The following is a 17,948-nucleotide window of genomic DNA, read 5'->3' as shown; positions in this document are numbered from 1 at the left end:
GTTCTGGGACCATTGGTTTTATTTGGTGCCCAAAGCAGAAGAGCTGTTATCTTTCCTGTCCTGACTCCAGAGCATTTAAGCATCCTCATCAGGGTCAGTATGAGAAGTGATCATCTTTATCTGAAAGTGACTGGGGTCTAGCCAGTGTCTGAGCAAGACCAAAGTGTAGGTGCAGGGGTGGCAGAGGTGGCCACAGAGTCAGAAATGCCTTAAACTGCAACGTCCACCCCCCACTCCCCGCCTGGATGCCCTTCCCAGTCCTCTTGGGAGTAAGACCAGACAACGGTGGTGGGGTTGGCAGCCTGGCCATCCTCTGCTGGGGGTGGGGGGCTGCAGGAAACTGCCCTGGTGTGTCCTTACTAACTCCAGTATGTGTCTTGTCAAGCACCGTGAAATAAAGTTTGGAAACTTTAAAAGAAGGGCCATGTCTGTCCTCCCCAACTGCCAGCCCTACACCCTGGCGGCGCCCTGCTTGGCTTCATGGTGGGGACACAGGCTTCCAGCTCCCTTAGGTGGCCTTGCACTGAGAGCTGGGGCTCCAGGCTCTTTTTGGTGAGGAGCCCCGTGTGTGGATGAGCACAGTGCTGTGCAGTGTGGGGACAAGGTGGGGTCACAGACAGTATCCAGGTGGCCCCCCAGGTGTGGGCTCGGTGGGGTCACAGAGACTAGTCCAGGTGGCCTGGGGGTGTGAGGTGGAGTTCTGGGAGGCCTGTGGACTAAGCCCATGCCCATCTGCACTTACACAGCAGCCTCCCTTCATCCCTCCAGGATGTGCAATGGGCTGAGGGGGCCTGCCGACTGCCCTGGGGGCAGTCACGCTTGTGGAGGCCAGAACCAGGGCGAGTGGGTGTAGGAGGGTCTTGTGTGGTGAGTTGGGTGGCAGGCAGTTGCTGAACTGGCTCCAGTGTGCAGGGCCACCCATTAGCACTTCTGGGAGACACTGACAGGTGGCCCAGACCAGGGTGCTGTATATGCAGGAGCTTCTGCAGACGCAGCCCCATTCCTGGCAGAAGTCTGAGCTTAGAAAGGAAAGGGAGATGAAGGGGGGCTGTGTGGTCACATAGGTGACCCCCTCCCTCAAACTCATGACTTTAATTGAAGATAATAAGTGCGCCTGTTTGATTTTGTATTAATGAGCACCCCCTCCCAACAAAAAGACCCTCGAATTCAGACCCAGGGACCCAGGGAGTCCTCGGGTATTCACTTCCTACCCCCTCACTAACTTGTTCTTTAAGGAGTGTTGGCTGCTGAACACCAGGCAAGTCAGATGCTGGGTTGGGGGAGGCAGGTGCTGGGGGTTGCAAGAGGCAGTGGTGCTGGTGGGGGCTGCCCTAGTTTAGGCTTCAGGGAGGGTGGGGAGTACCCTACCAGCTAAAGATATCAACCATTACCCAAGCACAGGGATTGCAAGGCACATCTGCACCATGGGTGGCACATGTAAGTGTCCCGAGTCTGAACAGAGGTTCTTGGGGCAGAAAGGAAGCATAGGAACGGCCAGAGGCCAGGGCCAGGTCAGAGAAGCCATGGAGGGTGAAGCTGTTGGGGCTTGGGGAGGACTTTAGGGATGAAATATTCAGGCTTCATGAGAAGGCCTGCCCTGGGACGCAGGGTGCTTGGGAGAGCCCTGTGGCCCAGCTGGATGGGGTTTGGGTCATTTACGCTAGGAAAGACAGGCCCTGGTTGGCAGCACCTGGCCAGGACCCCTGGCTTGGGGAGCTCGGGCCCCTCATGGACTCCAGCATTTACATGGCCTGCTGCAGGGTGAGCCAAGGTGGAGGAGAGGACCACAGGGAAGGTGAGGACCCAGAAGGGAAGCCCAGGAGAGGGAGAGGGTGACATGCCCTTCTGGGATTTGGGTGAGTCAGAGAGGAAGTCAGGACAGCACTGACCCTGCTCTCTGGGGCGACAGTGCATTGGGTGCAGGAGCAAAGGCTGAAGTCAAAGACCCCAGGGGAGATGGTTCCAGGCCACAGTGGACCCTTCTTGAAAGTCTGCATGACCCCAGAAGAGTAGTGGCTGTGAACCCCAGGACACAAGCAGGCTTGACCACAGCTAGGGTGCCCCTGTGGCAAGGAAGTGAAGAGACTGCAGCAAGGAAGGGGATGACCTGGTGTCCACCTCCCACCTCTGCCTGGAATTCCGGGGCTGCGGTGGGGGAGCGGGGTTCTACTCCGCCCTCCTCTGGCTTGGCCGCCCCTAATCGGAGCGAGCACAGGAGATTCTTGGAAGGAGCAGCTTCCAGCCTAGGGCTGATCCCTTAGTAATCGTGTAGACTGAGTGGCAAGGCCATAGGCCACTAGGGCCGTGGGGCCGTGATACGCCTTAACATTCAGAACCCGGAATCCCGTGCGCATCCCTTTGCTCTGAAGTGCGGATACCCTGGGAAACTTTAGCACCTTTATCCGGAGTTCCCGGGCTCCAAGGCCGATGGGGCGGTTACAGGGGCGGGGGTTTGCATTTTAATGAAGCCGGCAGGGGTGGGGCCTCTGTGGGACTGGTTAGCCGGAGGGCACAGCTGCGGAGTTCGGGGGCTGGCCGGGGGCTGGCGCATCGGAGAGCGGCTCTGGTGCTGACGTGACCTCGCAAAGATGCGCCTAGCCTGCGTGCAGCCGGATACGTGCATGCCAAGAGATGCGCTGCAGCTCCGACCAGCTCTCACCAGTGGGCGCGGGATTCTTGCCACCCAGGACTTCCCTGTGCTTCCAGCCTGTGGCCTCCAGGCCCAATGTTCTGCACCTAGCCTCCCCAAAGATGTGGGAGGGAGGCTCTTCACTAACTGCAGAGGCTTGGCCTGGATGGAGATCAGCTGTTCCCCACCCTAGGGAAGGTGCCCTGCAGGTAGCCCAGGTGTGGGGGGTGGCTGTGGAAGGACAGTGGCACCTCCTCCTGCTTAAGTGTGGCAGGCCCTGCTCCTGCTCCCTTTTGCCACCAGAGATGCAGCCTGTTAGAGGGCACTGAAGGCAGGTGGGCAGGGGTAGGGATCAGCAAAAGCACATGATCCACATAGCCCTATGCCCTGGCATCTGGCATATCACCCAGAGTGCCCATCTCTGGTGCTTGGTCAGGCTGGAGTTCACAGGAGAGGTCCCCAGTGATACTGAGCAACCGTCCCCAGATCAGGGTCCTGGGATCTCTGGGTAGAGAGTGAGGTGTGGGATGCAGGCAGGACAGGCCTGGCACAGTCTCGGGCCCTCACAGGCTGAGGAACTGTGAAAGTGAGTTGGATCACAGAACTTGCAAGCCAGCAGCCTCGTGATTCCAAGGTATAATGTCCAGTTGGATACCAAGAAACAGAGCTACATGTGTATGATCCATCTCAGAAACTGGCTGGAGTGGCCCCTGGGTCCCCTGGACCTCATTCTTACTTGTCCTTTGAGTACAGGACTGGTTCTCAGAGAGGGTCATGTCTGTGTCATGTGCGTGTGACCCAGGTTGGTCTGGGAAAGCCCCAGGTGGGGCTCTGCTCACCTGCTCCCCCTCCCTCCCTCACCTGTGATGACTGTTCGTCCTCTGGTCCTGGGCCCCTGCCCACAACCCTATCAGGCCTGACAGGCCCCACCAAATTGTAGAGCCACGCCCTCCCCCTGCCCTCTCACCATGGTTTGTGGGTCAACAGGCACCACTCACCCCCCCCCCCCACTCAGCATAGCGAGGCAGGATGGGGACAGGACTGGTTCTGTGCCCATGCTAGAGCCTGGGAGGATCTGCACCCCATGGGGACAAGCCTACTGTACCCCCCTGAGTTGGAGAGGAAGCACATCTCGGTCCACTTGGTCCTGTATAGTCGGGACAGATCCTGGTTGGATTTTTCTGGAATAGGAATAGCTGGGGCCAGGGAAGGGCTGGGATAAAGACCTCCAGGTGCTCTGGGGAACTGACCCCCATCCCTGGAGTCTGGCCTGGAATACTTTCCCACCACCACAGACAGGCATGTCTGCACCCAAGTGTGCTTAATCCCTTTGAACCGAAGTTCCTGCTCTGGGTGTGTGCAGGTGTATTGATGAGCTGTGGTGTGTCCCCTGACCCATATTTGTGGGGTAATGTCCCTGGGTCCATATCTACAAGGGACATCAAGGCCAAGGCTGTGAGGGGATCTGGGCCCACCATGGCCAGTATGGGTTCAGGCTGTCCTCTTGGGTGTCCTTCACTGTCCCTGGGTTCCTGAGTAGCCTAGGCCCAGTATGCTCTGCCCCTGGGTCCCCTCAGGAGGCCTGGTGTCGCCAGGTTAGATTTAAGCCACCGCCATACCATGGAGCTGGCTAGCCCCTGAGCAGCATCAAGGGCAGCAGGGCTCTGAAATGGGCACCTGTGGCCTCCCTTCTTCCCTCCCTCTTCCTACCAGCCTCGGCCAGATGCAGATGCCCACTGGCCTACTGGGTACCCCACTCCACCATCAGACCCTGCCTCAGACTGGTGGGAGCCACTGCAGCTAGGGAGCCCCCCATTGGAGGTTTCTACCTGATAGACTCTTGGCAGCCTGGTGGGAGGACAGGGGATTAAAAGTATGATTTAGAGTCCCCAAAAGGACAAACAGGGGCCCTTCACCCCTGTGGCTTTGAAGCTGGACCTTGGCACTGCCCTTGCCCCCAGCTCTGTATCGCCCATCTGGGGCTGTTGGACAGCACCTGGGTTCAGGATATGGGTCAGCATAGTGGGCAGCCCAGGTAGGGGCAGGAAGGCACCTCTGGTTCCGTCCCTCTTCCTCTGCAGTGTCAGTACTATGCAGGGACATGGAACCTTTGCCTGCCTTTTTCCTGTGGCCTTGCCTGCTGTCCTAGACTGGCCCCTGGGGTCACCATATAGCATCTCCTCCTGCAGAAAGCCCTCCTTGGTTCCAACCTGGCCCCCTTAGTGGGAATTGCCCAAGGTCTGCCAGCGTGGGAGGGAGCTCAGGCACCAAGCCCAAACTATGCCCAGAAACCCCTTCTTCCCCACAGGAAGGTGGCACCAGAGTGTACTGCTGGACCACCCTGGAGCAGCCCCTTGAGCTCTTGGTCCCTCTGAACTGAAGTGTATGCTCTGGGGAGCCATCAGGTTCAGAACAGAGCTGCCGATGGGTTCACGCCTGGGCAGAATCCACAGGGCGGCAGGTCAACACTGAGGTGTATAGGGGGACACTTGTTCCTCACACATGCCACAAGCTCCTGTGACGTACAGAGGGGCAGTCATGGAGGCACAATGGCATTGGGGTGGGCCTCTCAGGCAGTGTGAATGCCTGTATCCATGGGGCACACCTGCTGGCAGGGGGACTGCTTTGCAGGACTCTTGGTGCTTCCCAACAGCCGAAAGGCCGATGACCAGCAGTAGGCAGGTCCAACTGGAAGTTCTGAGAACACAGCCATCTGCCATGGGGCCGCGCGGTGGGCGGGGAGAGAAGGGAGTGACTCTGGGCATGTTGCAAAGGTGTGACCAGAGAGTGCTGGTGGATCATTGCTGGGGTTGAGGCCCAGGCAGTGGGTGTACAGTGGCTTGCTTTGCTGAGAGGGAAGATGGAGAACGGGAGACAAATCCTGCAAATATTGCGAAAGATGCTGCTCTCTTTACAAATGGAGATGCTGAGGTGTCTATGAGCTTGCAGCTCCATGCAGGGCTAGGGCTGGAGGTGAATGGCAGGTGGACTCAGTGGGACCCCACATGAGGAGCCAAGCACCATGGCCAGGCCCCGGAGGTGGGAGACAAGCATGGACTCCTGAGGAAGAGCAGGACCTGGGGCCAGAGGTGGGGAGCAGCCTGGAAGGAGGTCTCAGTGGGGTTGGGGAGCGGGAGGCAAGCCCAAGGACATCTGGAGGGACACAGGGTCTGCAGAAGAGCCTCCCTGCCTGCACTTACTTGGAGGCTCATGTTCAGTGGACGACAGCAAGGCCCTGACAGGAGTCCTGTTGGGAGGGGGCAGAGGCCTGCCATGTCGGGGCCTGCTGCTCCTCCCTACCAGCACTTGCCTCTGTCCTGCTGTGCCCTGTAGTCAGTGAACTCATGGCCTCTGGCTTTCTCAATGGCTCCTGCCAGCTGCTGGGCTTCCACCCACCCATCCACCCATCCACCCATCCACCCATCCACTGACAGCCCCTGCCATCTACCGCCTGCCATTCTTAGTCATTCACTTCTTCTTTTAGTGGAGCTTTAAGGTTACACATGGTAGTTGGGTTTATATCAACCAACTCCTAGACACACGGAATTCGTCTCCAGTTGCTTATCCCCCTTTTCCTCCTGTCCTCCCTGCCCTCTCCCTCCTCTGCTCTGCTGGACTTCCTTCACTTTCATTGATTTGTATTTGGTTCTTTATGTTATCCTCTCCTTCCCTCCCCCTCTCCTTTATTTTACTGTAGCTTCCACAAAGGAGAGAAAACATTTGACCTTTGGGTTTCTGAGTTTTGCCAATTTCACTTTGTGTAATATTCTCCATTTCCATGGATTTACTGGCAAATGCCATAATTGTATTCTTTTTTTTTTTAAAGAGAGTGAGAGAGGAGAGAGAGAGAATTTTTTAATATTTATTTTTTAGTTATCGGCGGACACAACATCTTTGTTTGTACGTGGTGCTGAGAATCGAACCCGGGCCACACGCATGCCAGGCGAGCACGCTACCACTTAAGCCACATCCCAAGCCCTGTATTCTTTTTTTATGGTTGAGCAGAACTCCATTGTGTGTGTGTGTGTGTATCACATATCACATTTCCTTTTTTTAATATTTATTTTTTAGTTGTAGTTGGACACAATACCTTTATTTATTTATTTTTATGTGGTGCTGAGGATTGAACTCAGGGCCTCGTACATGCTAGGTGAGCACTCTACTGCTGAGCCACAATCCCAGCCCACAATTTCTTAATCCATTATCTATTGACAGGCATCTGGGTCAATGTCATAATTTACCTATTGTGAGTTGTGCTGCTATGAATGTTGATGGTAATTCACTTATTTTTTTCAAATATTTATTTTTTAGTTGTTTAGGTGGACACAATATCTTTATTTTATTTTTATGTGGTGTTGAGGATCAAACCCAGCACCTGGCGCATGCCAGGTGAGCACGCTACCGCTTGAGCCATATCCCCAGCCCAGGTCATTCACTTCTTGATTCAAATGTGATTATTTTCTGGTCCCAGGCACTGTTTTCAGCCCTGGAAAATGGCAGCACACAGAGTGGCACTTATGGAACTTCATTTTTGAGTAGGAGACATTCAGCAGGCTACTCAGTGTGGTGCCTGTGATGGGGGCTGAACAGCAAGTGCACAAGCCAGAAGGGCACAGCAGCTGCTGGCCTCTGTCAGCCAGGGCAGCCACCCCAGAGCTGGGCAAAGCCTTCCTTCCTGCAGCCAGGAAGCTGAAGTCTTCCAAGACCAAGGGGCCAGTGGGGTGGCTCTAGGGGGTCTGAACAAGGGCTCATGCTTGTGGCAGGACCCAGCTCCACCCTGAGAAGCTGGGTCATGTAGAAGGGTGCTTCTGATGGCTGTCCTCTGGACGCGCTGGAAGGGTCTCCCTCACCCACCTGGCCCCCGCCTCCTTCCTCATCATGGCCCATCAAAAGCTTTGAGCAGGGGAGGCCCACTTGGCAACTGTGGGTGTTAGCTGCAGAGATGATGCAGGGGCTGGGGCAGGACTGGTCTGCAGTCTCCAACGTACTGTCCCCATACCAGGTGGCTTCACCCCAACGCCAGTGGGGTGGAGGCAGAGATGCTGCTTCTGTCCCAGGGCCCCAGGGGAGCTTCCCAGGCAGGCCCAGCAAGAGCAGCCCAGGAGGCTCCACACTGTCTGCGGAGGGTGGGCCTGGCCAGGCAGGGTTCTGAACACCTGAGGATGCTCCCAGAGGGTAGTGGCCAGTAGCTGAGGGAAACTGGGTGCTGTGGGGCAGCTGCTATGCCCCTGGGCAGGACTCTGTTGGGGTGGCTCAGGGAGTGAGGGAAAGCTGGTCCCACTGCCTGCCGTCTGGGGGCCAGCTCCTGGGGATTGTGTGGGAGGAGAGGCAAGGGAGGAGTTGTGACAGCAGAGTAGACAGCTGGACCCATGTCTGCCTGGACGAGGAGGCATCAGTCTGTGAGGAGAAGTGGCCGCTGGGGTGCTAACAGGCTTCAGATCTGCCTAGGTTCTCTCCTGAGGCAGCAGGCTCACTCCCCAGAGCTCCCCAACTGTAAGGTGGCACCTTGAGCACATTGAGGGGGGGGGTAGGGGACTGAGCCTGATTGTTGAGCTCCTGGGCAGGACCACTGGTGGTGGGCTGCCCCAGCCTTGGCCTCCAGGTTAAGGAACTTGGGCCTGGGGTCCCAAAGCCTAGTCCTGGGCAGGGGGTGGGAGGAGTGCCCACACTGACTGGACAAGAGCTGCAGTGGGGAGGGTCCTGGCCCCATCTATTTCTGGCAGGAAAAGCCCAGAGACTGTCCTGGAGGCTGAGTGAAGATGGGAGGCGGGGGATGGTGGGAGCCAGGCTCCCTTCCCATAGCTGCCCTTGAACCTGCCCTCCAGGTGGCACAAGGAGGGACCCACATCATGATCCAGAACGTGGGTGACGACTGTGACCTGTATGGGGGGAAGAAGTTTGCCACGCTGGCTGAGCTGGTGGAGCATTGCACGGGCCAGTGTGGGTGGCTGCTTCACGATCACAGCAGGGCCCACTGGGCTGCCTGGACCCCATGTCAGAGTGATGAGCCTGGGCTAATGGCACCTGTATGTGTGTGCAAGTGTGTGAGTCTGCTGGGAACCACCTCTCACCTACTCTTCAGTCACCCAGGTGCAGCGGCCGCCAAACTGAGAGTGTTGGCAGCCCTGCCCCCGTGTGCTATGAGGCCCGTGTCCCCCAAATCCAAAGCACAGGTGCAGGGGTGAGAGAGCAGGGAACTGGGCCCTGATGCCACCACTACCCTCCTGGCTAGTGACTGGGGTGAGCCAGCTCCTGCAATCTGTTTCCCCACTACAGGAAGCTGGTTGTGCCAGGGACCCGGTGGGCTGGTCTGGGAGGCCACTCTGCTTCTTGTTGCTGAGGACCAGGCTGCCACCTGGTGGCCACCCCGCACCCTGCTCAACACAGCTGTCTTGTCTTTTAGCACTGCTGGGGGAGAGAGGGTCAGAGGGTTGGGCCAGAGGTCTGATGCTTGTCTGTCTCTGTCTCCATATCTGTTTCTGAAGTGTCAGCTTCACACGAGTCTCTCCCAGGCTAGGGCCTCCAACCACATCTGTGCTTCACCCTGGGCCAGGTGGTACCACAGGCACCTGTCTGGCAAGGAGGCTGAGAAGCTGCTGATGGAGAAGGGCATCCGGGCAGCTTCCTGGTACAGGAGAATCAGAGCAACCCTGGGGAGTTTGTGCTCACAGTGCTGACTCAGGAGCCAGAGGAGGCACCGGGCACCGACCGCAGCCCCGCATCACCTACATGATGGTCTGCATCCAAGCTGTAGGCGGCATGAGAGGGCTGTGACTCTGGGAAGGGCGGGCTTCACAGCCAGGCCCCTCACTGCCACCCCACAAACAGATGGGAAGTGTGGCGGGAGGTAGGGAGCAGTTCTACATCCTGAGAGAACTGGTGGGACCCGACAGGAAGGCTTCTCCGACCCCTGGGTGGAGAAGTCGGGGCCGTCATGCAGCTCCAGCAGGTAGGCTGCTGCAGGAGCCCCGGGGCCAAAGGAATGCCACATTGACCCCTCCACGAAAAAGGCCAGGGGTAAGACTTCCTGCATGCCTGCCCTGGGAATCTGAAGGACCAAGAGAAGGGAGGAATAGGCAAGGCCCCTGGCAGATGGCCCCAGTGTCCTCCCCAGAATGAGGGTCCTGGGCCTGGTCAGGGCGTGGTGGCCACCTTGGTGAAGGGTGCTGGGGGCTCTGCCTGGAAGCCCCGCAAGGCCACAGGAATCAGTGCCGAGAGCCACGTGCAGAAGCTCACCCAGGCTGCAGATGCCCGTGGGAAGACAAGCAGGGTCTCTGGGAGGAGTCTGAGGTGCTCCCTTCCTGCTGCCTACCTCTGACTCCATCCTCCAGGGCTGGGGCGGGGTGGTGGCACTGAGGGCTCTGCAGAGGGACAGGGCCACAGCTGAAGCCTCCACTCTCCCAGGTGTTGCAACAGCAGGAAAGCTGGCTCCTATAACCCTGGAAGAAGGCACAGAGGCCAAGCCTGATAACCTCTGCAAGAACGTCCTTCCCCGTGATCAAGTGCTTCACTGTCATGGGCACGTGGAGACCACCTGGCAGGGGTCCTGGGGGAGGCAGGGAGCGCCCACCACCAGATTTGGCTCCCTCTTACACACAAGGCCCCAGACCTCCCCACCTCTGCTCACCACAGGTCAGTGGGCAAGGAGACAGGGTGGTGGAGCTTCCCACCTCTCCAGGAGACCCGAATGGCCTCTTTACCTTCCCAGTTGATACCACCCATGTCACCCCGCATGACGTGGACACCAGCATGCCTGGAGCCGACTCCGTCAAGGCTAACTGCATCAGGTGGGTGTGTGAGGGAGCAGGTAGGTGTGCATGACATCCTGCCCTCAAGGCCTGTCTGGATCGCACAGGAGACCCTGACCTGTGTCTGCCCCCCCAGTCATCCGGGCTCCATCTTGGGCACCAGAGACCATGCTGGGAGGTCCCAGAGAGCCAGGTCCAAGGGGTGGAGAGCAAAGTGCGGACCCTGGCAGGGCTGAAAGCCAGCCAGCAGGGTCTTCAGAGCAAGCTGGACTGAGTGTGACTCCTCAGCCCTCCCCTGGCCTTAAGTGTGAGGAACCATGAACCACCTAGGCTCTTTTGCACACTTGCATAAACTTAGATCTGTCCTCTCAGCTTTAATTTTGACATTCACCCTCTTTCAGAGTGACCCAGAGGAGAAGTCAGACTTGGGAGTGGGCAAAGTGGACATTGCTACACAGGGCTCCCTGCAGACCACGTCAGCTGCCTTCGGGGCACGATGTGCCAAGAGAACACACATGTCCCTGTCATGACCATCAGACAGGTGGAGCAGGGGTGGGTAGGAGCCCGGAGTCCTACCTGTACTGTGAGGTCCAGGCTTCCCTCTTAACTGGTCAAGGAAGCAGCTCCTCCTCCGGGACAAAAAGCTGTGGGGCACTGGGGCGGAGGGAGGAAGAAGAGCCCATGACCGCACCTGTGTGCGTGTGCTTGCCAGGCAAGGCGTCACAGGCTGACCTCCTTCAGAACAAGTGTTTCTGGTATTGGCCAGAGCTTCGGGGCCACCAAGAGTAAGGCCATCTATGTGTGTGCCACAGGGCTACTATGCACAGAAGCTACAAGTGGGGCGGCCAGACCAGGTGAGTCTGGTGGGCAGTGGAATGTGTGGCTGTAGGTCAGAGGGCCAGGGTGCCCCAGGTCCATGCTGAGGGAGAGGAGGTCCTGAGCTGAGAAACCTGACTTAGTCTATCCCCACTGGTTTTGGTGGCTTCTGTTCTCCTGAACCTGGTTCACAGACTGGGCTCTGCTCACAGAGGACTCGTCTCCACCCCAGCTCCAGGGCCTGGCCCTGGCTCCAGGTGGCTCATGCTCACATCTGCCTCCCAGGTCTCTGCCTGGCTCCTGTCAGCAGCTCTCTTCTCTGGGTGCCACTGGTGCCTATTCCTGCCCCAGGCACAGATCCTTCCCCCTTCCCAGCAGCACAGGGCTCTGATCTGACCAACCACCTCTTTGTGGGAGGGTCCTGCGAATTCCTCAGGCAGGAGGCTGGCTCTGCCTAAACAAAACTCCCTGTCCCCACTCCTGCCCAGCCACCTCCTTCTTTCCTTCCCTTTCTGTTCCACCCCCATTTTCCTTTCCTTCCTCCCCTCCTGCTTGGCCTTGGCCTGTCCCCAGCCCCTCCACCTTCTCCCAGCTCACCCCCTTTGCCCCTCCCACCGAGGGGTCCTAACAGGACACTCTCACCCCGGTGGCCCTACCTGGGAGCTGCCACTCACATTCTCCAAACCAGACCTGCCCTACCCAGGAGGAGCCACCGCGCACAACGAAGCACTTTCAGGACTTGACCTGGATGAGGTGAACCCTGCCAGGCGCTGGGCTCATAGTGGTGCATTGCAGGTGCTACCAGGGGTGGGACTGCAGGGAGCAATAGGAGACTGGACCTGTGGACCAGGCCTTCTGGTAAGGATGGGACCAGGGCTTCACTCCTTGAATTTATTAAGAGGTCGCCTGGTTTGACCCCAGCGTGGGCATCAGACGCAAGGGCACCATCATTGTGTTTGACTTTCTGGGGGACCTCATCCGCAAATTTGGTGAGCAGTTCCGGCCCCTCCCCTCCCGGAGGCCACGCCCCATAGAAGCCACACCCTCTCCCGCTGCCCCTCCCCCAGGCTCCATTCTCCCTACTCCTGACCTGATGGCCCCGCCCTCCCACGGGCCTCGCCCCTCTGGCCCTGCCCTCTCCGTTAGCCCCACCCAGAGTCCACCCTACCACCTGCCCCCTTCTCTGCTGACCCCTCCAGCCTCCTCTGCTTGCCAGCTGCCCTGAACGCCGTTGTCCCTAGGGCTGGAGGAACCAGCTGGTGCGGCAGCAGCGCTTGCGGAAGGTGCAAACCGAGCGCAGTGCCAGTTCGTGTACCTAGCGCGACAGTGCTACATCCGAGGCGAGCAGCTGCGCTTGCGCGAGCAGGTGGGGGCGGGGCGGGACTGCGTGGGCCCCAGCGGAGCGCGAGTCCTAGCGGAGGACTGGAAGCTCTGCCGCAGTCCCCGACCTGCGCAGTCCCGGTAGCCCGCGGCATGATTTGGCTGACGGTCGGGGTGCAGGCGAATCCCACCCGTTTTGGGTGGGATCTCCTGGGAGCCAGCTGACCTGCTTCTCTGCCCACAGAGCCTGGGGGCCGAGGGGCCTCTGCCACCCTCCACCCGCGCTGTCCTGTCTGTGCCCTGGGGTAGGGCTGGAGCCCTTGGAAGCTGTTGGCTCCTCAGAGGGCGGCTTCAGGGCCTGAGGTGTTCAGGTGTCGGAGTGGCGGGGGCCTGGAGTGCACCTCTCAGACTTGCGTGCCAGACCTGGCCCCGACTGATAGGGGAACAGTCTTGAGATCCAGTGTCCTTGGCCTTGTGAGGACTGCAGAGCTGACAGTGACCACATGTGAACCTGAATGTGCCTCAAGTCCAGCCACTCCATGTTGGCCTGTGTGTGAAGTGAGCAACAGGGACAGTCCATGCCTGACATGACTGCAGCCATCGGTATTAGTATCCTGCTGACCTGTGTGCCCTGCCCATCTCAGGGCAGCAGGCCTGGCCTCCTCACCACCATGCCTGTGCAATAAGGCCTGTGGAATGAGAGCCTGTAGAGATGCTCATGTGACCGTGTGTGCAGACTCACGTGCCTGGCCCTGCTGGTGGTGAGGTGACTCCACATATGCATGACTGTGTGTGACAGGGTGTGACACCCCTGCCTGTGTCCATGGAGGCACCCTTCCTTCTCACAGCTACCTGTGGCATCAGGGCGTCTCTAGTAAAGCTGGTTTTAGTTCTGTTTTTAGGCTGATCCCTGGCCCCCCTAATGCTGGGCCAGGGGTGTATGTGGTCCCTAGGACTGGACCCAGATTCTACAGAGACTCTCTCTGCTCTCTCTCTCTGCCTCGTCAGAGGCCCTGCTGGTAGGAGCAGGAAGTATCTGGGCCTTGGGGCAGGTCTGGGCCTTCCTGGTCTCACTTACCTTGTGGTACAGGATTCCTGGGGCCATGGCAGAACCTGGGTGGGGTGGGGTGGGCAGGAGGCCCAGCCCACAAAGCTGCATGCACTTGCTCAGCAGGTGGGCTAGCTCAGGAGGGCTGAGGTCTCCCAGAGGGACCCAAGGTCTAGATCATCGGGCCACCACTGCTTGTCACCACCTCTGCTTCAGGGACCCTTGGGCCTTGTTTTCCACAGGGGTCTTGGGTCCCATGGTTCCCTAAACAGCTCTCCTGGTGGGGCTGGGGGTTCACAACTTCCTGGGGGTAGGCAGGGATGGCCATGGTGGGAGATGGGGAAGAGAAGCCCCCTTAGAGCCACTGGGTGCTGGGCCAGGCTGAGGCTCCAACCTGCTGGGGTGCCCTGGGACTTTCCCTGTTTCCCTAGGGGAACCTCATGGTACTGGAGCTGGCCCCCTAGTCCTTGGTCCCACCCATGATCCAATGGGGAACCTGGACAGAGGCTAGGCTGGGTGGAACAGGGGGCTTTCTGGAGGGGTGGGGACTGAGTGGCGGCAGGGACACAGAGTGAGAACATTTTACCAAACATGGATATAAAATATTTTATTTTAAAATGTACTATTTGCAAGCATAGAAGGGCATCTGGGCAGTTTCTGCAGTGGCCTGGGCAGAGGGCCTGCCCTGCCTCTGCTCTCTGATCCCTCCAACAGAAGGGGCCAGCCCTGCCTAGAGAGAGCCCTGGGAAGGCCCTGGTGAAATGGCCTCAAAGACAGTAAGCCATCCATGCATTGCAGTGTGTGGAGGAGGACAGGGGTCTGGCCAGCACCTCCTGGGTCCCTTCCACCACTGTGTGACAGGGGAAGGGATAGCTTCTAGGGCCTGTAGGAGCTAATCATTCTTAGAGATTTTGGGCACCCTTTGTCCATCTCATGAGGACCCTCAGTGGGGCCCTAGGGGATAAATTTCCAGTAGCTGCTGTGCTCCTGACCCCAGCAGGTCAGAGGCCTGGCCATAGGCTGGTGACCCTAGTTGCTAGCCAGGGGCTCAAGGGAGAAGGCAGCGGCAGCAGTGCTGGAGGCGGTAGGTGGCCGGGGGAGGCAGTGCAGGTTCCCAGTCTTGAGCGCGCACTGCACGGGCCAGAGCACCATGCAGAACAGCACCAGCAGCAGGACAGAGACCAATGCCAAGCACCGCCAGTCCCTGCAGCGTGCCCAGCAGCGGGCCAGGCGGCTCCGGCGAGGGGCCAGGTCTGGGACAGGCGCAGGTGGGGTAGGTTCAGCAGGCTTGCTCAGGCCCACATCCACACACACAAAGCTGTGTGCCTCACGGCCAGGTGTGGCAGGCAGTGGGCGGCAGCACAGCTTGGTGCCCTCTAGCCACACTGGCTCCTCTCATTGCAGGTGTGCGGGCATCTTGGCCTGCAGCTGGCGGCTGGTACGCAGTGCAGGGGCCCCAGCAGTTGGCACAGCTGTGGGCTTCCGGCAGAATGGGCAAGGCACAGCCTCACTGCCGGAGCCTGTGGGTTGGGCGGCCGCTAGCTGGGCCAGGCACTCCAGGCAGAAGACATGGGTGCAGGACAGTTCCTTTGGTGTCTCGAAGATGTTGTCATAACCTGAGAAGCAGATGGAGCACTCCAGTGGGGAGGCCACCTTCTCTGAACCAGGGGTGCCGGGTGACCTGGGTGTCGAGACTGTGGGGCTGCCCCGGCAGTGGGGTGGTACTACCGTGTGCCATACCTGCTGGCCTGTTGACATGGTGCTGGGCTGCGGAACAGAGGCTGCTGTGAGTGTCTCCTGCCCATCCTATGAGGTCAGTCTTGTCCAGCATCAGCCCCCAGATTCCAGGGAACACACTGTCCACTTGGGGGTACCTCTGAAGTTTCTGTGTCCCTGGAGCTCCTTCACCCAAGCTATCACCTACCCTCCCCTACTTGTCCCAGGGCTGGGTTTCCAGTGGGCCCCAGGCCTAGATGGCCCAGAGGGTGCTGGGGTGCATCTCATGGCTCAGTGGACACCTTCTGCCCCTGCCTCTACTTCTGATGGCAGTGGTCTGTGATGGCTCCTGCAACATCCCATCTTTTGGGGTACAGGCCCTGTGGGAAAGGCAGCTTGAGGGTGGGCAGCTCAACCAGGTTGACTCAACCCGGAGCCTGCAGGATGGGGGCCCTGGGCTTGTGGGCTGCCTCTGGGCGGCTGAAGTGATGTGAAACTACATGCAGTGGGCGCCTGGGCTGGTCGGCACGTGCTGGAGTTGTAAGTGGCCAAGTAGAGTGGGGGGTCTCTGAGTCTGAGGGCAGCGGAGCCCTGTGATGGTGGGAGACTGGGAAGGCCTGAGTGAAATCCCAAGGGAGGGCTTTCCCAGCTGCACCCTGGACACATTGGGGCCCACTTGTCTGGCTGGTGACCAGGGTCTTGTGCCAATGACCCCCCGGCTAGGGTGAAGCAGGTTTCAGCCATCCACTCTGTGCCCTTGAATGTCAGGTCATGGCTGCCCTTTGAAGAGGAAGCAGGATGTTGAAGGGTCCAGGGCCTTCTCTTCCATGGCCATTTCTACTTCCCTGATGGGCTCAGAAGACCCCGCTGACCAGACACCTGCCCTGCCCTGCCTGCTGCCCCTCCCCAGCCACAGGGTCCTGCCTAGAGGACAGGCAAGTGACAATGCCTTTCATCTCAAAGGCTCTGGTCCCAGGACCCATGGAGCCCTGGAGGCCTCACTAGAGGTGGCCCCTTGCCTTCCTGGCCCTGATCTAGGCTTACTGGCCAGTCCTGGGGGCAGGTGGATGGTGCAGGTATTGCTAATTGTCACTGTGATCCTGTGAGTCACCTGACATCACCGTGATGTCACGAGGGCCCCAGGCTCCTGGCATGTGAAGTCACCACATCTCAGGGACAGCTGTGGCCCTGGAGAGCCTGGGAGGACCTCGGGACGCCCTCCCCCACCTTTCTCCCACAGAACCTGCTCCTTGGCACCAGGCCCCACCCTCACAGAGGCGCCTATTCAGGTGAAGGGTGAGGACAGGCTGAGCAGCCTTACCTGGCAGCGGGGGGTCAGCAGCTCCTGGGCATGATCCTCTCCACCGACCACAGAGGGGTGCTGAGCCTCTGGGCTCCCCAGCTCCAATACTGTTTGCTCCCTCTCCTCCAGTCCTGGCTTGGCCTCGGCTCCACCTGGCAGGTGTCTCTCCTGGGCCCAGTGGCCAGCAGCTGTCCTGAGGTACTGGCAAGTGTAACTGGGCTGTCAGGAATAGAGGATGCGTGTGCTTGTCCTGGTGTTGGCCGTCTGGGACAGGTGTGAGTTCTCAAGGCATGAGCTGTGGGCAGGTGCCTTTATACCTCCAGGGTGGCTGGGGGTGTGGCTTGGGCTTCAGGATTGGCTGGCCATCCTCTTTACCTAGCAGGACAGGCATGGCCACATGGGGATCAGCAGTTCTGGGTCTGGGGTCAGCCCAGGCCTCTGCAGCATGGAGGTCTGTCCACTCTGTTCTAGTTCCGGCTGCCCATGGCTCCTGAGTGGGCCCAAAGCAGGGGAACCCACAAACACCTCACAGTTATAGCCCAGCTTGTCACCTGCACTGCTACCTGCCTCCCCAGAAGCTCCACCCCCTCCCACCCATCCACCTGTGACTATCCTTCTCACGCATGGCACTCTTCTGCCTCTGCCCAGGGTCCCACTCCAGCCCAGCCTCCCTCTGTTGGGGTCCAGGAAGTGAGGTGAGAAGTCAAGGCTAGGCAGGGCCTGAGCAGCAACTTTGAGGATGAAATCAGAGCGAGGACATTTGTGATCTGGGTGGTCACAACAGCTTGTGGGCAAGAAGCCTCCCCCCTCCGGCACCGTGTTCTGTGGGGCAGGGACCAGGGGCTGAGGGAGACCCAGGTCCAGCAGAGGATCGCAGAAGCTTTTCTGGCTTTGGCCAGTCAGCATGGGGCTCTAGTCAACCACGGGGCAAAGGCCCGGGCTAGTGTCAGTGTTCACCCAGGGCTGAGGCTAGAGTGGAGGGAGGGTGAGGGGACTGCACCAAAGCCCGATGGGCCAAGCAGTAGCCAGTGGCACAGACCACCCCCTCGCCAGCTCACCTGAGCGCCCATTGTGAGTGGAGGAGTACTGCCCACTCCACTCCAGATGACCAACCTGGATCCCTCCAATGGATGTGGCCCTCCCCACCCTTTCTGTCACGGTCAGGCTCTCCTCCCACGTCCTGAGCTTTCCCTCCTTCTGCCTAGCACAGTGGTCGATTCACCAGTGATGCTGAACTGGGACGGGGCCTACTGCTAGCAAGAACCCAGGTTCTGAGGTTGGAGCCCACACACAGGCCTGTGGAAAGGGCACCCTGTGAGAGGGGCCATGCTAGGGTAAGGGATGCCCCTGCTCCTCGGGGGCCCGCCC

At 59.1% G+C, this 17,948-nt stretch overlaps 1 pseudogene; it reads right to left on the bottom strand.

The window, feature by feature from the left end:
• Positions 1-14,185: 14,185 nt before the first annotated feature.
• Positions 14,186-17,650, bottom strand: LOC143641336 (RING finger protein 223 pseudogene; annotated as a pseudogene).
• Positions 17,651-17,948: the final 298 nt, after the last annotated feature.

This window comes from Callospermophilus lateralis, unplaced genomic scaffold (genome assembly GCF_048772815.1).
Source record: "Callospermophilus lateralis isolate mCalLat2 unplaced genomic scaffold, mCalLat2.hap1 Scaffold_96, whole genome shotgun sequence".
Lineage (NCBI taxonomy): Eukaryota > Metazoa > Chordata > Mammalia > Rodentia > Sciuridae > Callospermophilus > Callospermophilus lateralis.
The sequence above is the reverse complement of the archived record's forward strand: the minus strand, read 5'-3'. Positions and strand labels throughout refer to the sequence as shown.